Source organism: Salvelinus namaycush, chromosome 41, assembly GCF_016432855.1.
Source record: "Salvelinus namaycush isolate Seneca chromosome 41, SaNama_1.0, whole genome shotgun sequence".
NCBI lineage: Eukaryota > Metazoa > Chordata > Actinopteri > Salmoniformes > Salmonidae > Salvelinus > Salvelinus namaycush.
In genome coordinates, this window is record NC_052347.1 from 20,315,525 (window position 1) to 20,329,567 (window position 14,043).

Consider the following 14,043-nt stretch of genomic DNA (forward strand, 5'->3'; position numbering starts at 1 on the left):
TGACCCCATCTGGGTATGCTGATGTTTCTGCAGCACCACAAAGTCTGTAACATTCTCAGAAGGCCCATCACTTTCGGTACCTATAAAACATCTCTGCACTTAGCAAAAGAGTGCCATCTGCACTGCTATTTTAGTTATCAGTTAATCTGACTATTCTCTCATCATTGATTCTATTTACTTATTTCAGCAATTAGAATTTTTTGGTATAGTTGTCTAATGTTATTATGTTTAAATGTTACTCCTGAATCACTATGATAAATCAAATCGTTTTTCTTCATACAATGCTGAGATTTACGTTGAAGTCCAAATTGTAGGAAGTGAAATCAGTGTACAGATGAACTCAGTTATTCACACAGACATGGTGGCATAGCAGGAGGATCAGAATACCGGGGACTAAGAAGTTATGAGTTCAAATCCCGGGTGAGAACATGTTGAATAACAATGACAGTATAAATATACATACACAATGTAATCATGTGCATCACATTTGTAAGTTTAAAACACTGTGGCTATTTCAGGATGTTCTGGGGACATCCTAATGACACATTTTAGCTTGTAGTGCATTATGTGAACATTTTAATTCACATGTGAAGGTTAATGTGAAATATCATCACATGTGAAGTGTTCCAAAACCACATCTTTCACATGATTTCACATGTGAAACGTTATGTGATCACTTGTGGAAATCCACATGGCGATGAAAATGCATTTTTGGAGCAAATAGCCTATTAATAGAATAGCATCATGTTGCCCTCCTACATCCACTTACCTTTTACACAGACACATGGTTGGATGGAAACGTGGCAACTATCTGCAAACCTGCATGGTGACATTCTTTCCACACCTCTTCTTTGGCTGCGTTTACACAGGCAGCCCAATTCTGATATGTTGCTGTTTATTGGTCTTTTGACCAATCAGATCAGCTCTTTTGACAATAATTGGACAACATATCAGAATGTGGCTGCCTGTGTAATCTTCTTTCTCTCCAATTGTCATGTCACACATAACAAAGGCATGGTTTTCTATAGTCAAATTCTAATTCCTGTCAACGCGCACTGCAACAAGAACGAACTGGAAAGGTGGCATATCTGTTCATTTGAAACTCTGGATGATGTCCTTGTCAACTATCTTATGACATGTTTAGCTAACCACAATGGAACATTCTTATCTTTAAAGACATGCATGTCCTGGCAGTAAAACAGCTCATCTCCGGGTGACTTCTGTCACAGTAAAACGCTATGATAGGTGACGCTGGGCAAATACCTAACGTCAAGTCAGATAGTTTCACAGTCAGTCATTGAACTAATAAAAAAAACTAGACACAGGCAATGCTGCATATCAATGCAAAAGCCTGCAGGCCAAAAATGTTCATGCTTTGAATTGTTCACATTTTACAATTGTATAATACATATAAAGTTGGTTCAGCCATGTGAAAAGAATAACTAGAAAAGTTATTCTAAAAAAGTAAATTTCCTAAAGAATATGTGTGCTTGCTAGCTTGTCTTGAAGTATTTATGGTAGTGCTAGGGACTGCAGTAGTAACGGTAGTGACCGGTTACAGGTGAAAAAGCAGGTAGGTTGATTGATTGATTGATTAATTGATTAATTGATTTATTGATTGATAGCCTAAATATGTAAAAGTTGGTTTTGTGTTTGTAGCTTGAACGGTTCAAGAGTTACTGCTATTTTAGATGGGTAATGTTTTGGTAATTTATGCAAATGTAAATAGTTATAATTTTTTTAAGTTTTGAAAATGTTAAAGTTGTTTTAATGTTTGTAGCTGAAATGGTTAAAGAGCGGTAGCTTTTAAAATGTCCACCACTTTGTTCTTATGGCTGGCATTGAATCCATTAAGTGGTATGCAAATTTATGCAAATACATGTATTTATATAGTTTAGAAAAGGTTTTAGAGAATTTTGGAGTTAGTATAGCCTGAACATTTTAAAGTTGGCTGAAGAGCAGGACAATATTGAATAGCTACCAATGTATTACAATTGTTCTCATTCAAGCCCACGTTAATTTATGCCGCCCAAAATATTATTCACATTATTATGTAAGAGATCTAGAGTGGTCTTGCCTTCAGCAAGCACACTAATAATAATAAGAGTATGTAACGGCCTAGCTATGCCACGCATGGATTTCCGTGAGACTTGCTTGATACGGAGTTGATAAGAGTCATTCTGTAGTCAATGTTACTTGCTATATCAGCACGTGCATAAAGCATAGGTGTTGTGCAGCTGCTGTAGCAGCAACCTAAATTTAGGTTTGGAGTCTATTTTTCTCGGATCCACATGCGTAAACACCATACAAAGTGCCTAAATCTTTTTTTGACACTTAAAAACATATTCACTCAGCTTCATAGTGAAAATGTAATAGAAACATGAATAATAGTAGTAGGCTACATCAATACAATAGTAGAAGGCTACCTGTATGAAAATCACATATAAACTAAACTGTAGTTTTAGGTGCTTCTACACCTGCATTGCTTGCTGTTTGGGGTCCTAGGCTGGGTTTCTGTACAGCACTGATGTAAGAAGGGCTTTATAAATAAATTTGATTGATTGATTGATTGTAGTCTTCCTAGTTCATAACTGGGGGTAGGTTGTTATATGTATAGTAGCAATACTTTCTTTTAGAAACATTTAAACATTCAAACCAGCTGATGAACAGAAAGGCAGTTGCAGAGCTGATGGTCTACCTTGTATTATCTTTTGAGGCAGATGATGCTGTAGAGTAGACCCCCCCCCCAACCCTCCTTGGAAGTTATTCTGATTTGACAGGACAGGACAAAGTTGGCAAAATGGTTGACACCCGTTTGATCATCGAAGTTGAGAAGCACTCTTTGCTGTACGACCCCAGCAACCCCAAATACAAGGACGCTTTGTCCAAAGAAAAAGCATGGGATGCTGTAGCAACCGTCCTCGGAGAACCAGGTATGTTTTGTCAACAAAATCAATTGATGTGCATTTGTTCTGGCCTGCAAAGTACAGACAGCCAGCCAGTGGCGGCTGTGATTGGTTGAAACCCAGGGGTGTGGGTCTATTTAGAATGAGCAGCCAGCTCACAAATGAACAAGTGCCCCAGGGAGAATGCAACAAGCATGCACATACTATAAGTGAAAACACATTATCTAACTGGGGATGGCTAACATAATGTCACAAAGCATGATGCGCTAGCAAGTTAACTTTCTAACTTTCTTATCTGAGTTAATCAGATATTAGTTTAGAAAGACTTGAAATTGGCATGGGAGCTAACTACCTAGCTATCTGCTTATCAAAGTTAGATAAAGGGTTCATTTGACCCAAAAATCTACCTGTCACGCCCTGATCTGTTTCACCTGTCCTTGTGATTGTCTCCACCCCCTCCAGGTGCCGCTGATTTTCCCCAGTGTATTTATCCCTGTGTTTCCTGTCTCTCTGTGCCAGTTCGTCTTGTATGTTTCCAAGTCAACCAGCGTTTTTCCCGTTCACCTGCTTTTTGCATTTCTCCTTTTTCTAGTCCTCCTGGTTTTGACCCTTGCCTGTTTCTGGACTTTGTAACCGCCTGCCTTGACCGCAAGCCTGTCTGCCACTCTGTACCTCCTGGACTCTGATCTGGTTTTGACCTTTTGCCTGTCCATGACCATTCTCTTGCATACTCCTTTTGGATTTATAAACATTGTAAGACTCCAACAATCTGCCTCCTGTGTCTGCATCTGGGTCTCGCCTTGTGTCATGATACTATCAAACTATTTCACAATGTTTCTCAAAGTTACTACAGGTAGCTAATTAATTTGATCATGCTTTGTGATAAACCCAGACTTTTGCTGTGTAAGTCAACACACCATGTCGCCTGATAAACACCATGGGGGAAACAATACAATTGACCAGCCACAGTCATGCTTTTTTTGCCCTACCAGATCTGCGATGAGAAGGTTCTAGCTAGTGTATGGTGCGAGAGACTCATTGGGAGGAAGACTAGAGCAGACCCAGAAGTTCTGACTGAGTGAACATTTCAGCGCTCCAGGGTGGTCCATTTACTTAGTGCTGTAAAAATGTATGCTATAAAATTCTGTGATTTCATTGGGGCAGTTCTCCCTCATATCAAATAGGTGGAAAAACAATCCAAGCAATGTTCGCACGGCCTATGCACCCACGGAGCTGCTACTGCTGGCAGAGTCAATGAGGGGCAGAGTAGTAAGTAACTGCACCACTTGTTTTGAACAATAAACAATTTTTTAAACAGGAAAATGTGTACACAATTAAAAAATTGTTTATTGTTCAAAACAAGTGGTGCAGTTACTTACTACTCTGCCCCTCATTGACTCTGCCAGCAGTAGCAGCTCCGTGGGCGCATAGGCCGTGCGAACATTGCTTGGATTGTTTTTCCACCTATTTGATATGAGGGAGAACTGCCCCAATGAAATCACAGAATTTTATAGCATACATTTTTACAGCACTAAGTAAATGGACCACCCTGGAGCGCTGAAATGTTCACTCAGTCAGAACTTCTGGGTCTGCTCTAGTCTTCCTCCCAATGAGTCTCTCGCACCATACACTAGCTAGAACCTTCTCATCGCAGATCTGGTAGGGCAAAAAAAGCATGACTGTGGCTGGTCAATTGTATTGTTTCCCCCATGGTGTTTATCAGGCGACATGTTGTGTTGACTTACACAGCAAAAATCTGGGTTTATCACTTTTATGAAACATTTAAAACATAATCATGAATTATATAATATATTTATTTGTATATATTTTTTTTTTATATATATTTTTTACAATTTGACCAATCACATGTGGGGCTCTGCCCCTAACGCCCAAATGGGCAGGCTACCACTGCAGCTAGCCAGCAACTGTTCAACTGTTGATTAATGAATGAGGTTAATGAATTGACTGCAGATGGTTGTAGAATTTTTACTCAACTTTATTTTTGATGTAATGAGAAATATGGTTGTCGTCATATAGTCCTATACCCACATTGGACCCAAAATCAATAGATTCCTTGCAGAAGAGATGTAGTACTACTGATTCTGCTTCCACCCACGCATCTGTTTCCCTCTCTGGTGTAGCGTGTAAAATGACTGCACTAACGTCCTGTTCACAGTTTGGGTACGCGCCATCCAGGTGTGCAGCAGCTCCTCTGTAAGAGTGTTAGAGTAGTCTTGCTTTCACCAAGCACACCAATCCTTCATTGCTTAGGGACATATTAAACAATGTAACTTTAATCTTGTTTTAATAATTCCCATGAAAAAACTAACATATTTACTCGCTTTATTCATTTCTATTGAAAGACTTACCTGAGCGCTTCATACACTGTCCATGGCACGTCCGAGTTTAGCCATTCGCGCAGTGCGCATTTCCATATCTTTTCCACTTCCGACGCGCGCCTTTATCGACGTGGTGCTGTTAAAGACTTGTATCAAAGCAACGAAATGTTTTGAAGAAATTGACGATGTTACACAACGATCAAGGCAACGATCAAGTCCTCGTCTCAAATCCAAGCGGGAGCAGCACACACTCAATAATCCGTTTTTGCATCTTTGCTGATCTCAAAACGCCCACAATCTAATCATTATTGTTATGTAAACTAAGATACATTTTCTTATCAAATCAAAGTATCTTGTTTGATTGTGATGAATGTGTAGTTTACTGTTAGCAAAGTAAAACAGCAAGCTCCAGCTCTGCAGGGTGCAGAACTCATTTGAAGCTGGGAATGCAGTTAATTCATCTGGAGCTTTTCGGCTAGTCCTTTTGGAGAGGGAGGCTGGCTGCTGCGCTGGTATTTATATATCACAATAACGTGACAACGTCACTATGCTTCTATGCAGGTCTCTCACCAATAGCTACTGATCCACCATAAAGCCATACATACAGTACTCACCTGTTGCACAAGCTAAGGCAATAGGACTGATGCAACCTGGACTCAGGGTTAGACTTAACATAGTAAAGGACAGTCGTGGATGTTCAAATTAGTATGATATGTTACATTTGGTCTGGTATTTATACATGTGTGGATATCTATCATCAATTGTGTATGATATGTTATGAATTACAATTCGTATGATATGTTAAGAATTGCAATTCGTACAATATGTTGTGAATTTGCAATGCGTATGATATGTTACGGATTCCAATTTGTTGTTGCTAACGTTAGCTAGGTGGTTAAGGTTAGGGTTAAGGTTAGGGTTGAGGTTAAGGTTAGGGTTAGGCATTAGGTTAAAGTGTTATGTTTAGAGGAAGGGTTAGCTAACATGCTAAGTAGTTGCAAAGTAGCAAGTAGTTCATTAGTAAGTTGCTAATTACCTAAAGTGCATGATGAGATTCGAACACGCAACCTTTAGGGCGCTAGACATTCGCGTTATATATGTCACCATACCAAATGTAACTTGAGTTACCCGGATTTTCGTTTACTATGTTACGTCTATTCTATGAGACCAAGCTGACTGATGAAATCTTTGCACAGCAGCTGTTTTCAGCATTATCAACTATATTTACACCTTTCCAAATATCAGTCTTGCCTTTTTTTTTATTTTTTTTTATCTTTTGTTAAAAAAGGATATGTTTTTTAATTAGGCTAGGACTATCCAGGATTCTATTTAAAAAAATGATTCTACACTTGGATTGATGTATGGTTCAAGACATGAATTTGAGAGGGAAGATGTTTATATCACTATATTGGCTATATTCTTAATACAGAGTTCATTATTTGAGACTCTCTCCCCATAGGATAAACCCACGGCTGTGATTTCTGGCTTGGAATGCTTTCATGTTTTTTTTATGTTGACATTTGAATGGTTGTATGGTTTGGGTGTCAGACACTAATGAACTAAGATCATAGAAAATGGATTCCTCTACCAGCATGGGGTCTTTTCATCTTGTTTGAGACATACAATATTGCATGGACATGTATTCCAGTCCTTTTTATTAGCCTGGTCCCAGTTATGTTTGTGTGCTTGTCAAGCCAAACATGTTTGAATCCCCTTTAAGCACCTACACGGGGCGGCAGGTAGCCTAGTGGTTAGAGCGTTGGAGTAGTAAGCGGAAGGTTGCTACATCGAATCCCCGAGCTGACAAGGGATACATCTGTTATTCTACCCCTGAATGAGGCAGTTAGCTCACTGTTCCTAAGCTGTCATTCTAAATAAGAATTTGTTCTTAACTGACTTGTGTAGTTATATATTTTTTTTAAATACATAATTGTTTCCCAAATTACAATTCCTTTTCCTGGGAACCCAAAATTATAATTTTTTCCCTATCACCAACACACCTGATTGAAATAATCAAAGGCTTGATGATGAGTTGAATCAAGTTAATAAAATGTGTTAGTCCTAGGGCAAAAGCAAAAATATCCACCCCATAGGGTCACACGACCGGGATTGGGAAACACTGATTTATACCCTCCATTAGATGATTGATTATGGCCCTATATCACACCCTTGTGGCCGAAGTAGAGATCATTGTCAGGGTGGAATGTGGGCATTAGCCTGGTCCCAACCCCATTGCTCATTGTCAAGACAAACATGTTTGTCCTTCGTCTTCTTCTCTTATGGGCTAGCCAACCCCCTCAACACTGCCTCCTCTCCCATATACCGAACCACGGGGATCCAGATGCACAGAAACCTATCAAGTTTCCCCTGGAAGACATACAGTACGCCAGTCCTTCCAGAGGAAACAACCACAGATGATCCATCTTGGTATAACCACTACTGCCTCTGCTGCAGTTGGGCCTAGACAAGTCACATACAAGTTGAAATCCTTAGAAAGCACATGCACCAGTTGTTTCTCAAATTACAAACTCTGGTCCCGGGGAACCAATGGGGTGCACATTTTAGGTTTTGCCCTATCACCAACACGGCCTTTTATGAAATGATAAAAGGCTTTATGATGAGTTGATTACTTGTTTCAATGTGTTAGTGCTATGGTAAAAACAAAAATATTCTCCCCTTATGCTCCTCATGGCCAGGACCAGGATTGGGAAACACTGACCTATAGCCCCCATCAGTTGATTTATGCTTGTGGCCCCTTGTGGGGTTTACTGATTATGTTCATATGTCTGGATTTACTTCGAACCTCTGTGGTGAACCAACAATGAAATGTCAGGAAGAGTACCATGAAAAACTGGTTTATATGTTTGACCTAATGGCTGCTTTCACATAGGCCTCCCAATTCTGATCTTATTTTCACTAATTGGTCTTTTGACCAATAAGATCAGCTGTGAAAAAGATCTGAAGTGAAAAGATTTGATGTGACTGGTCAAAACACCAATTAGTGGAAATGAGATCAGAATTGGCCTGCCTGTGTAAATGCAGCCATTGAGTGACAATGAGTTGGCATGATAGCACAAACAGACCGGCACTCAGGCTGCATTTTTATTGGCATAGCACATACATGTGATTATGCTTCTTTTCAAAGATTTGACTTTTATCATTTAAATGTATGACAGTCACCAACAACAACAGAAAATATACAACAGAAACACAAAACACACACAATGCAAAACACAAAACAGCAGCAATGTCAAGGGAACTCCGTAGCACATAAATGTGAGATTATCCTTCCTTTCAAACATTTAACTTTAACACAAAACAGCAATTTCAAGGGAACTCCGTAGCATATAAATGTGAAATTATCCTTCCTTTCAAACATTTTACTTTAACACAAAACAGCAATTTCAAGGAACTCCAAAGCAAAAAGTAATAGAATGTTTTTTTCCAACTGCTTGCTCCTCCTTTATTCCTTCCCCTTCTCCCTCTTCTTCTTCTCTCAGAGGACTGGGATTGGGAAACACTGACCCGTACCTTCCGTCACTGTTTAAGTATTGCCCTATCTATCAATCCCATGTGGCCAAAGTTGTACTGATTATGTTCATATGTCTGGATTTGGCAGGAACAGGACCATGAGAAACCGGTTTATATATTTGACTCATCGCTCAACTTCCTGCCTATACTACTGGGATGTGTTTTTGTATTTTCCTGTGTTTTAGCATTGCCTTGTGTTATTGTTCAGTATGCCCTTGGGTTATTTTTATTATATGGAAAACTACACTAAGTGTACAAAACATTAGGAACACCTGCTCTTTCCATGACTGGCCAGGTTAAAAAATGATTTTTAAGTGAGACATGGATTTTATATGTGTGCCATTCAGAGGTTGAATGAACAAGAAAAAAGATTGAAGTGTCTTTGAACGGGGTGTGGTGGTAGATGCCAGGTGCACCGGTTTGAGTGTGTCAAGAACTGCAACGCTGCTGAGGTTTTCACGCTCAACAGTTTCCCGTGTGTATCAAGAATAGTCCACCATCTAAAGGACATTCAGCCAACTTGACCGAACTGTGGGAAGCATTGGAGTCAACATGGGCCAGTATCCCTGTGGAACGCTTTCGACACCTTGTAGAGTCTATGTCCCGATGAATTGAGGCTGTTCTGAGGGTGAAAGGGGGTGCAACTCAATATTAGGAATGTGTTCCGAATGTTTTGTCCACTCAGCGTAAATAGGAAACAGAGAGAAAAAAGAGAGAGAGAAAGTAAGGCTGCATTTAGGCAGCCAGCCCAATTCTGGTACTTTTTTCTCTAATTGGTCTTTTGACCAATCAGATCAGCTCTGAAAAATATCTGATGTGAAAAGATCTGATGTGATTGGACAAAAGACCAGTTTGTGATAAAAAAGATCAGATTTGGGCTGCCTGTGTAAACACAGCTAAATAACAATGCAATGGCCTGGGTCATACACAGCCAATCATATGATGACATGTAAAGTATCATTTGTAATCCTGTGACAGCTGCAGTGTTTGACTTTCAACTGTAAAAATATCACAAAGCAGACAGCGAGAGAGAGAGAGAGCGAGAGATAAACTCACATATCTATTGGGTGAAATACCACAGTGTGCAATCACAGCAGCAAGATTTGTGACCTGTTGCCACAAGAAAAGGGCAACAAGTGAAGAACAAACACCATTGTAAATACAACCTATATTTATGTTTATATATTTTCCCTTTTGTACTTTAACTATTAAATAGTTAAATTACAAAAGGGAAAATAAATGAACGTAAATATAGGTTGTAGTTACAATGGTGCAAATTTTGAACATCATTACAACACTGTACATAGACATAATATGACATTTGAAATATCTTTATTATTTTGGAACTTTTGTGAGTGTAATGTTTAAGGAAAGAAATTTCACTTTTGTTTATTATCTATTTCACTTGCTTTCGCAATGTAAAAATATATTTCCCATGCCAATAAAGCCCCTTAAATTGAAATTGAATTGAAATTGAGAGAGGGGGGGGGGGGGGCTACCTAGTCAGTTGTACAACTGAATGCCTTCAACTGAAATGGGTCAGAGAGGGAGAGTGAGAGAAAGATAGAGACAGACAGACAGACAGACAGAGACAGACAGACAGACAGGAACGATGTCTCCTGAGACAATCTGACTCAAGATGGCCGACTAGTCACCTTAGAGCTGTCACTCTGATGAATGAACTGATATGTCTAAGAGTCCATCTCCATTGCCCTGCTTTACCCAGGAGGTAAACTGCCGCCACCCCTCTCCTCCCTTCCTTCTCACTACCTTAAACCTTCTTTAAGACACATCCCTACCTCTCCCTGTCCTTTCCTTCCCTCTCCTCTTCGCCTCCTCACTGCCCTATTCTCTCCATTCCAAGTCTTCAAATCTCCCTTTTCCTTACTTCTCAATCCACCATCCCCAACTGCCCCCACCAGTCTCCGGTAGCCCTGAGACGGGCCGCTAACCACCATAAGATTGCCCAGTGCCCCGGGGCAGCCTCCAGGCTGTGGCAGTGTGAAGCACCGGTCAAGGGACCACTATAGCTACGTGTCACCACTTACTAAGGACTATTATAGGTTAGAGTGACTGTACATTTCTCTCTTCCTGTCTCTCTCTTTCCCTTTCTCTCTCTGACTCTCTCTCTCTCCCTCTCCCTCTCCCTCTCCCTCTCCCTCTCCCTCTCCCTCGCTCTGGCCGTGTCCGAATACATGTGTTCTAAATAGTAGGCATTATCGGTATGCACATTTTTTAGTTGATTATGCTTTAAATGCCAGGATGTCATACTAATTTCGGTTGTTCATCTAGTAGAATTTGCTGCACACTATTGAAGAAGAGAACCATCTTTCCAGACCCACGGGTTTGACAAAAGCTGATAATCAGATAAGTGGATGCACTGTTCTAAAATGAACTAATGGTGGGAATCAACGTAATTGCCCATTAGATGATGCATTCTCAGTATGTATGAGCCTAGTGTGGTAATATGTGTTGCTTACTTCATTTCGTTTTTACTAAACAGTACGATCTAAATAGTATGTAGTACAATTAGTATACAGTATGTAGTTTTTGTTAGTAGTTGGCAAGACAGATTGTGAACACGGCCTCTTTCTCTCGTTCGTTCTTGCTCTCTCTCCCTATCTCTGTGAGAGAGAGAGAGAGAGGAAACTTAAACATCCCAAATACTTCAATCAGTTATAAAACCCATTGCCCTCTATGGTTCTGACGTCCACTCACCAACCAAGAATTAACAAAATGGGACAAACATCCAATTGAGAATCCACATGCAGAATTCTGACAAAATATACTCTGTGTTCAACGCAAAACCCCAAACAATGTATGTGTAACGGTAGTCCTCCTCCTCATCCGAAGAGGAGGAGCATGGATTGAACCAAGGCGCAGCGTTGTGAAATGACATGATTTATTTAAGACACGACAAAACAACGAAGACAGAAAACGAACTATACTTGAATTAACTAACAAAATAACAAAACGAATGTAGACAGACCTGGACGACGAACTTACATGAAACACGGAAGAACGCAATAACAGGAAAACTGACTACACAAAAACCGAACTAACAAACATACCGAGAACAGTCCCGTGTGGCGTAACATACAGACACTGACACAGGAGACAACCACCCACAAACAGTGTGAAAACACCTACCTTAATATGACTCTCAATCAGAGGAAATGAAAAACACCTGCCTCTAATTGAGAACCATATTAGGTCACCCTTTAAACCAACATAGAAACAGAAAACATAGACTGCCCACCCAAACTCACGTCCTGACCAACTAACACATACAAAACTAACAGAAAACAGGTCAGGAACGTGACATAACCCCCCCCCCTTAAGGTGCGAACTCCGGGCGCACCAGCACAAAGTTTAGGGGAGGGTCTGGGTGGGCATCTGACCACGGTGGTGGCTCAGGCTCTGGGCGAGGTCCCCACCCCACCATAGTCAATCCCAGCTTACATCTCCCCCTTAGAATGACCACCCTCTTTCTCCACCCACCTAATATAAGGGGCAACACCAAGACAAGGTAGCTCAGGACAGCGAGGTAGGTCGAGATAGAGAGGTAGCTCAGGATAGAGAGGTAGCTCAGGATAGAGGGGCAACTCCGGACTGAAAGGCAGCTCCGGACAGAGAGACAGCTCTGGACTGAGGGGCAGTTCTGGATTACTGGCAACTCCGGGCTGGCTGACGGCTCTGGACGCTCATGGCTGGCTGACGGCTCTGGACGCTCATGGCTGGCTGACGGCTCTGGACGCTCATGGCTCACTGGCGGCTCTGGACGCTCATGGCTCACTGGCGGCTCATGGCTCACTGGCGGCTCTGGACGCTCATGGCTCACTGACGGCTCTGGCAGATCCTGTCTGGTTGGCGGCTCTGGCAGATCCTGTCTGGTTGGCGGCTCTGGCAGATCCTGTCTGGTTGGCGGCTCTGGCAGATCCTGTCTGGTTGGCGGCTCTGGCAGATCCTGTCTGGTTGGCGGCTCTGGCAGATCCTGTCTGGTTGGCGGCTCTGGCAGATCCTGTCTGGTCGGCGGCTCTGGCAGATCCTGACTGACGAATGGCTCTAGCGGCTCCTAACTGACTAACGGCTCTGACGGCTCGGGACAGACGGGCGGCTCTAATGGCTCGGGACAGACGGATGGCTCAGACGGCGCTGGGGAGACGGATGGCTCAGACGGCGCTGGGGAGACGGATGGCTCAGACGGCGCTGAGGAGACGGATGGCTCAGACGGCGCTGCGGAGACGGATGGCTCAGACGGCGCTGCGGAGACGGATGGCTCAGACGGCGCTGCGGAGACGGATGGCTCAGATGGCGCTGCGGAGACGGATGGCTCAGATGGCGCTGCGGAGACGGATGGCTCAGATGGCGCTGCGGAGACGGATGGCTCAGACTGATCCTGTCTGGCGGAAGGCTTTGGCTGCTCCTGTCTGGCGGAAGGCTCTAGCGGCTCCTGTCTGGCGGAAGGCTCTGTAGGCTCATGGCAGACGGGCGGCTTTGCAGGCTCATGGCAGACGGGCGGCTTTGAAGGCTCAATACAGACGGGCAGTTCATGCGGCGCTTGGCAGACGGACAGTTCAGGCGCCGTTGGGCAGACGGCAGACTCTGGCCGGCTGAGACGCACTGTAGGCCTGGTGCGTGGTGCCGGAACTGGAGGCACCGGACTGGAGACACGCACTTCAAGCCTAGTGCGGGGAGCAGGGACAGGGCACACTGGACTCTCAAAGCGTACTATTTGCCTGTTGCGTGGTACCGGCACTGGTGGCACCGGGCTGAGGGCACGCACATCAGGACGAGTACGGGGAGAAGGAACAGTGTGTACAGGGCTCTGGAGACGCACAGGTGGCTTAGTGCGTGGTGCCGGAACTGGAGGCACTGGGCTGGAGACACGCACCATAGGGAGAGTGCGTGGAGGAGGAACAGGGCTCTGAAAACGCACTGGAAGCCTGGTGCGTAGTGTAGGCACTGGTGGTACTGGGCTGGGGCGGGGAGGTAGCGCCGGAAATACCGGACCGTGCAAGCGTACTGGCTCCCTTGAGCATTGAGCCTGCCCAACCTTACCTGGTTGAATGCTCCCCGTCGCCCGACCAGTGCGGGGAGGTGGAATAACCCGCACCGGGCTATGTAGGCGAACCGGGGACACCATGCGTAAGGCTGGTGCCATGTAAGCCGGCCCAAGGAGACGTACTGGTGGCCAGATATGTAGAGCCGGCTTCATGACATCCGGCTCAACGCTCAATCTAGCCCTACCAGTGCGGGGAGGTGGA